The sequence below is a fragment of the Ranitomeya variabilis genome, chromosome 5, assembly GCF_051348905.1.
Source record: "Ranitomeya variabilis isolate aRanVar5 chromosome 5, aRanVar5.hap1, whole genome shotgun sequence".
Lineage (NCBI taxonomy): Eukaryota > Metazoa > Chordata > Amphibia > Anura > Dendrobatidae > Ranitomeya > Ranitomeya variabilis.
The window spans coordinates 37,620,569-37,629,235 of NC_135236.1; the positions used below are offsets into that span (position 1 = coordinate 37,620,569).

At 39.1% G+C, this 8,667-nt stretch overlaps 1 non-coding gene across 1 annotated transcript; it reads right to left on the reverse strand.

The window, feature by feature from the left end:
* Positions 1-5,067: 5,067 nt before the first annotated feature.
* On the reverse strand, positions 5,068-5,139 carry TRNAQ-UUG (transfer RNA glutamine (anticodon UUG)). The gene has a single exon. It is a non-coding gene; the product is annotated as a tRNA-Gln (tRNA).
* Between the last annotated feature and the right edge of the window lie 3,528 nt (positions 5,140-8,667).

Here is an 8,667-nt window from a genome sequence, read left to right on the forward strand (position 1 = left end):
AACTTTTGTAGACTTTCTTGGTGTCTTTGGTTTAGGTTATAATATGTACGGTGGCTTAAAGGGAGTGTTTCATCTATAAATTACCTACTGTTTAAAACAGGTCCTTATGTTATATGTATTTCTTTTATTTCAGGGTAATTCATATGGTTGTTTTTCATATTAAATTCTGCATAGTTCCCTCCTGCTGCAACTGCCGAGATCTGAGGAAATTCTGATCCAGGCAGACCCTCTGGTAGACATGATCACCGGCCTCAGCAATTACCGACACTGGTGTCACTATACAGGTAGCATGAGACCAAACAAGAGGCTCGGGTCTGTCCCTTGAAAAAACCTTTTAGGGCAAATCAGTGGTACTGATGCACAATATTCTGCTCACCTAGATAAATTCCTTTGTAGGATAAAGAAGGTGCTCACCACACCTCTAGATAAGTTCCTTGAGGGGTGTAGTTTCCAAAATGGGGTCACGTGATTTTTTTCTGCTGGATTTTTGTAAAATTCGAGTCAAATTCAATTCCACTCTAATTTGTTCTCTCATCCCTAGTCTTCACTGAATATATACAGGGTGGGCCATGTATATGGATTCACCTAAATAAAATGGGAATGGTTGGTGATATCAGCTTCCTATTTGTAGCACATTAGTACATGGGAGGGGGAAAACTTTTCAAGATGGGTGGTGACCATGGCGGCCATTTTGAAGTTGGCCATTTTGGATCCAACTTTATTTTTTCTAATGGGAAGAGGGTCATGTGACACATCAAACTTATTGAGAATTTCACAAGAAAAACAATGATGTGCTTGGTTTTAACGTAACTTTATTCTTTCCTGAGTTATTTACAAGTTTCTCTTTGTTTACAGACATTGACATGTCGCAGAGGTTAACACATGAGGAGCGGATGGAAATTGTGTTGATGTCTGGTGAGCGCAGTACCTGGGTTATTGCAGCAGATTTCAGTGCAAGACACCCTATGCAAGAAAGCTGTCACCATTCCCATTTGATTGAGGTGTATCCATATAAATGGCCCACCCAAAAAATTTAGCCTCATCATTGAACATAATGTTCTGCATAAACTGAGGGTCCTGTTCCGATTATTGTTTTGCCCATTCTGCAAATTGTTGCTGATATATTTCAGAATTCGCACAGACATCAATTTGGACATTCTACAGATTGTAATCCCATGAGGGCCGGGTCCTCTCCCCTCTGTACCTGTCTGTCATTGTTAGTTTGTTCTCTCTAATCTATACTTGTGTTTGTATGTAACCTGTTCTCATGTACAGACCGTGGAATCAGTGGTGCTCTAAAAATGAATAATAAAAATAAATATCTTAGAAGCATAATAATGATCATTTGCCAAAAACATCCCGAGATCCATTGTCCGGTCTTTGGCTGTATACAAAGAAAAGTAAAAGCCATCCAACCGCGACAAGGTGTACCCAATTTGGATGGTCCTATCTCTAGTGGAAAAACTCTCCATGTGCCAGCAGACCTCAATAGATGGAGGCAGAGCAGGACCTTGGCCTGACTGTTTACTCGCCTGACCATGGAAAGATGTATCAACTAAATTCACAGCCCAGAAATGAGGGAGCCACACCCTTATATGTAGAAAGTGCAAAAAACTAAAGCAAAACCAACAAAATGAGCTGATACACTATGACCATTAATAGGCAGAATCTAAGAAAAAAACAATGAGAAAACATCCTGTAGTAAGTAAATATTTAGTAATAGTTCATATACATTTCATAGGGGACTATGAGAAATGAGAATCCACCTTAGAATCTTACATGGAGATGTTTTATGACCTAATCCAAAGACACCAAGAAAGTCCACAAAATCTTAGGTTCCACCGAGAGTCGACCTCAGATTGCTGGATTCAAAGTCCAGAGTGCTAACCATTACACCATGGAACCTGCTTGGTCACCAGCACCTGACTCTCAGCTTTCATGTATGAGCAAGAAACAGACACACCCGTAATTAATAAGAACACTACAAACTCATAAATTAATTCATTTCTCTATTGGGCGTGTAAGGGAATTTAACTGACTATTTGTCCTTTTAAATAGTATTGCGATACAATATATGTCAGAAGTCGATAATAAAGATAAAGATATTTGCTAAACTTCTCATTTTTTTTATATTTCATCAGAAATCGTTAAAGTGGCAGAAAGATCCAGTCTTCACTTCTGATGTGAAGAGAAATTGAAAATCAGTCTAGTTAAAAAAAAATATCAAAAAAAATATTCCAGGTTCTTTCAAAATTGGAAGTTAGATTTTTGAATCATGCCCCCATTACTTTTCCATGAATTTAATTTACTTACTTACATGGCGCCTCAGCACTTTACAGAGGATTTCAGATTGAGGAACTTTGGGTTTTTCTAATGAAAAGTCAAAAATAGTTTAGAAGACTGAAATAGGACACCAGTTTTTTCAACCCCCTTACATCACAATCCACATCAATGTCCCCATGAATGCCATTAGTAGGAAAAATATTTATAAAATTAAAATAAATATTACTCTTTAACAATTTAAGACTTATCTTTAGTATATGAGCAGGATGGTGGTCCATCCACCGGCACTACCAGAGTTTAGAGCTGGAATTAAGCAATGTACTGGAAGGAACACAACAGCTCCATCATTTCTTAGTGGCCGATGCCAAGGACTAGACTCTAGTTACTCCTCAGGTTGGTCAGCACTCATTTACTGGCTCATTTACATAGGCCAATGAATATGGATTTGACAAATGATCATTAATAAGATGATTCTGTCCACTTCCCTGATTTACAAGTGGTGATGCGCTGCCGATAAGGCATAAACAATCTGATCTTCCAATAAACAAGTCTTTGCAGGAGCCGATCGTTGGGAAGAATAGGACTTCTTATGTGAATTAAGGTGACTAATCACTGTTGCTTTTCTTATCACATGACTAATACAAACCAATGGAGTACATACAGTTGTGCTCAAAAGTTTACATACCCTGGCAGAATTTTTGCTTTCTTGGCCTTTTTACAGAAAATATGAATGATATCACGAAAACTTTTTCTCCACTCATGGTTAGTGGTTGGATGAAGCCATTTATTGTCAAACTACTGGGTTTTCTCTTTTTAAATCATAATGACAACCCAAGACATCCAAATGACCCTGATCAAAAGTTCACATACCTTTGTGATTTTGGCATGATAGCATGCACAGAAGTTGACACAAATGGGTTGTGAATGGCTACTAAAGGTAACATCCTCACCTGTGACCTGTTTGCTTGTAATCAGTGTGTGTGCATAGAAGATGAGTGAGTTTTTGGGATCCAGACAGACTCTTGCATCTTTCATCCAGCCACTGATGTTTCTGGATTGTGAGCCATGGGGAAAGCAAAAGAATTGTCAATGGATCTATGGGAAAAGGCAGTTGAACTGTATAAAACACAAAAGGAATACAAAAAGATATCCAAGGAATGCCAGTCTTCAGCGTTCACACTGTGATTAACAAATGGAAAATCAGGGGCTCTGTAAAAAAAAAATAACACGGTCAGGTAGACCAACAAAAATGTCATCCACAACTGCCAGGAAAATTGTTTGGGATGTAAAGAAAAATCCAGAAATAACATCAGCTGAAATACAGGACTCTCTGAAAATTAGCCGTGTGGCTGTTTCAAGATGCACAATAAGGAGGCACTTGAAGAAAAATGGGCTCAGTTGTCGAGTCGCCAGAAGAAAGCCATTACTGCACAAATGCCACAAAGTATCTTGCCTGTAATATGCAAAACAGCACAAAGACAAGCCTCAAAACTTCTGGAACAAGGTAATTTGAAGAGATGAGACCAACATTGAACTTTTTGACCACAACCATAAACGTTACATTTGGAGAGAGGTCAACCAGGCCTATGATAAAAGGAAAACCATGCCTACTGTAAAGCACGGAGGTGGATAGCTGATGTTTTGGGGATATAAGAGCTACAAAGGCACAGGAAACTTGGTCAAGGTTGAAGGAAAATGTATGCAACACATTTTCAGCAAATACTGGAGGCAAATTTGAACTCATCAGCCCGGAAGCTGTGCATGGCGAATACTTGGACGTTCCAACATGACAACGATCCAAAACACAAGATCAAGTTGACCTGTCATTGGCTACAGCAGAGCAAAGTGAAGGCTCTGGAGTGGCCATCTCAGTCTTCTGACCTCAATATCATTGAGCCACTCTGGGGAAATCTCAAGCTCGCAGTTCATGCTAGACAGCCCAGGAATTTACAGGAACTGGAGGCTTTTTGTCAAGAAGAATGGGCAATTTTATCTTTTGAGAAAATAAAGAACCTCGTCATCATTTTTGAAGACTTTCTTGGTGTATCTGGCTTAGGTTATAATTTGTACGATGGCTTAAATGGAGTGTTTCATCCAAAGATTACCTACTGTTTAAACAGGTTCTTATGTTATATGTGTTTATTTTATTTCAGGGTAATTCATATTGTTGTTTCTAATATCACATTCTGCATAGTTCCCTCCTGTTGCAACTGCCGAGATCTGAGGAAATTCTGGTCCATGTAGACCCTCTGGTAGACTTGATCACTGGACTCAGCAACGTTATTGACACTGGCATTACTATACAGATGGCATGAGACCAAACAAGACGCTTGGGTCTGTCCCTTGAAAAAGCCTTTAAGGGCAAATCAGTGGTACTGAGGCACAATTATCTACTCACCTACTGTACATAAGCATAATAATGATCATTTGCTCAAAATGTCCCAAGATCCATTGTCCGGTCTTTGGCTGTATACAAACAAGAGTAAAAGCCATCCCACCACAACAAGGTGCACCCAATTTGGATGGTCCTATCTCTAGTGGAAAACTTCTCCATGTGGCAGCAGATCGCAATAGATGGAGGCAGAGCAGGACCTAGGCCTGACTGTTTAATCACCTGCCCATGGAAAGCTAAATGCACAGCCCAGAAAGAGGTGGGCTGGCCCTGTAGGTGCATAGTACAAAAAACCTAAAGTAAAACCAAAGATATGAGAATCCACCCTAGAGTCTTACATGGAGACATTTTATGACCCAATCAAAAGACACCAAGAAAGTCAACAAAAGTTTAGGTTCCACCGAGAGTCGAACTCAGATTGCTGGATTCAAAGTCCAGAGTGCTAACCATTACACCATGGAACCCGCTTGGTCACCAGCACCTGACTCTCAGCTTTCACGTATGAGCAAGAATCATACACACCCGTAATTAATAAGAACACTACATACTCGTAAAATTATTCATTTTTCTCTATTGGGCGTGTAAGGGAATTTAACTGACTATTTGTCCTTTTAAAAAGCATTTGATACAATTTATGTCATATGTCGATAATGAAGATAAAGATATTTGGTAAACTTCTCATTTATTTACAATTCATCAGAAATCGTTAAAGTGACGGAAAGATCCAATCTTCCCTTCTGATATGAAGAGAAATTGAAAATCAGTCTAGTTAAAAAAAATATCAAAAAAAAAATTCCAGGTTCCTACAAAATTGGTAGTTAGATTTTTGGATTCAAACCCCAAATCATGCCCCCATCACTTTCCCATGAATTTAATTTACTTACTTACATGGCACCTCAGCACTTTACAGAGAATTTCAGATTGAGGAAGGTTTGGTTTTTTTCTAATGAAAAGTAAAAAATAGTTTAGAAGACTAAAATAGGACACCAGTTTTTTCAACCCCCTTACATCACAATCCATATCAATGTCCCCATAAATGCCATTAGTAGGAAAAATATTTATAAAATTCAAATAAATATTACTCTTTAACACTTATCTATAGTATATGAGCATGATGGCGGTCCATCCACCGACACTACCAGAGTTTAGAGCTGGAATTAAGCAATGTACTGGAAGGAACACAACAGCTCCATCATTTCTTAGTGGCCGATGCCAAGGACTAGACTCTAGTTACTCCTCAGGTTGGTCAGCACACATTTCCTGGCTCATTTACATAGACCAATGAATATGGATTTGACAAATGATTATTAATAAGATGATTCTGTCCACATCCCTGATTTACAAGTGGTGATGCGCTGCCGATAAGGCATAAACAATCTGATCTTCCAAAAAAAAGTCTTTGCAGGAGCCGATCGTTGGGAAGAAGAGGACTTCTTATGAGAATAAAGGTGACTAATCACTATTGCTTTTCTGATCAAATGACTAATATAAACCAATGGAGTACATACAGTTGTGTTCAAAAGTTTACATACCCCTGCAGAATTTTTGCTTTCTTGGCCTTTTTTCAATAAATATGAATGATAAAACCAAAACTTTGTATCCACTCATGGTTAGTTGTTGGGTGAATCCATTTATTGCCAGACTACTGTGTTTTCTCTTTTTAAATCATAATGACAGCCCAAAACATCCAAATGACCCTAATCCAAAGTTCACATACCCTGGTGATTTTGGCCTGATAACATGCACAGAAGTTGACACAAATGGCTTGTGAATGGCTACTAAAGTTAACATCCTCACCTGTGACCTGTTTGCTCGTAATCAGTGTGTGCATAAAAGATGAGTGAGTTTCTGGGATCCAGACCGACTCTTGCATCTTTCCTTCAGCCACTGACGTTTCTGGATTGTGAGCCATGGGGAAAGCAAAAGAATTGTCAACGGATCAACGGGAAAAAGTAGTTGAACTGTATAAAACAGGAAAGGGATACAAAAAGATATCAAGGGAATTGATAATGCCAGTCAGCAGCATTCAAACTGTGATTAACAAATGGAAAATCTGGGGCTCTGTAAAAACAAAGCCACGGTCAGGTAGATCAACAAAAATGTCATCCACAACTGCCAGGAAAATTATTTGAGATGCAAAGAAAAACCCACAAATAACATCAACCGAAATACAGGACTCTCTGAAAACATGCGGTGGCTGGTTCAAGATGCACAATAAGGAGGCACTTAAATGGACTGCATAGTTGAGTCGCCAGAAGAAAGCCATTACTGCGCAAATGCCCAAAGTATCTTGCCTACAATACGCAAAACAGCACAGAGGCAAGCCTCAAAACTTCTGGGACAAGGTAATTTGGAGTGATGAGATCAAAATTGAACTAGTTGACCACAACCGTAAATGTTACATCTGGAGAGGTCAACAGGGCATATGATGTAAGGAACACCATACCTACTGTAAAGCACAGTGGTGGATCGCTGATGTTTTGGGGATGTGTGAGCTACAAAGGCACAGGAAACTTAGTCAAAGTGAAGGAAAGATAAATGCAGCATGTTTTCAGCAAATACTGGAGGTAAATTTGAACTCATCAGCCTGGAAGCTGCGCATGGGATACACTTGGACATTCCAACATGACAAGAATCCAAAACACAAGGCAAAGTTGACCTGTCATTGGCTACAGCAGAGAAAAGTGAAGGTTCTGGAGTGGCCATCTCAGTCTTCTGACCTCAATATCATTGAGCCAGTCTGGGGAGATCTCAGGCTCGCAGTTCTTGCTAGACAGCCCAGGAATTTACAGGAACTGGAGGCTTTTTGTCAAGAAGAGTGGGCAGCTTTACCTTCTAAGAATCTCATTGTCATTTTTGTATACCTTCTTGGTGCATGTGGTTTAGGTTATAATATGTACAGTGGTTTAAATGGAGTGTTTCATCCAAAGAGTACCTACTTTTTAAAACAGGTCCTTATGTTATATGTATTTCTTTTATTTCAGGGTAATTCATATTGTTTTTCATATCACATTCTGCATAGTTCCCTCCTGCTGCAACTGCCGAGATCCGAAAAAATTCTGATCCAGGCAGACCCTCTGGTAGACGTGATCACCGGCTTCAGCAACATTATTGACACTGGCGTCACTATACAGGTAGCATGAGACCAAACTAGAGGCTCGCGTCTGTCCCTTGAAAAAACCTTTTTGGGCAAATCAGTGGTACTGACACACAATATTCTGCTCACCTACATAAATTCCTTTGTAGGATAAAGAGGGTGCTCACCACACCTCTAGATAAATTCCTTGAGGGGTGTAGTTTCCAAAATGGGGTCACGTGATTTTCTTTTTCGCTGAATGCAGATTTTTGTAAAATTCGAGTCAAATTCAATTCCACTCGAATTTGTTTTCTCATCCCTAGTCTTGACTGAATATAGATGTTACAGACATTACCCATGAAATGTGAGTGATAGAACCATTCAGGAGGAGAAAGAAGTAGATTTCTCTGATAAGATATTTACGTTTCTTATTTTCACATCTACTATTGATTTATGACATGAAGATTCAAATGGCGGATCCAGTTGAAGTCCTGCACAACTGTATAAAATATCATAGGAATTACCATGATGGAGAAGATATTGCTGCATTTTAGTGATGTAGTTTTAGGCTGGAGTAACAGACCATAGTATACCATGAGTCCAGACTGTACCCGGGGTTAAAGGGGCCTAGGTTTGATTATTCCATGGGTATGTTATGGCCTAGACCATTTCCCACCTGCTAATGCCAGATTATACCCCCCTTGATATCAGCAGCATTGAGTGATAAATACATTAATTACTTAATCTTCCAACATCTTATTGGAGTTCAGGTTTGTCAGGTAGGTTATGTGAGAATATAACTGACTTAAATCTTAACATCTTAAAAATTTTAGACTTCTACAAAGATCTAATGTGGTAAAGAATCTACCGCACTTCTCAGTAGTTACACATTACAAGCAGCTGTGGCTGAGTATGA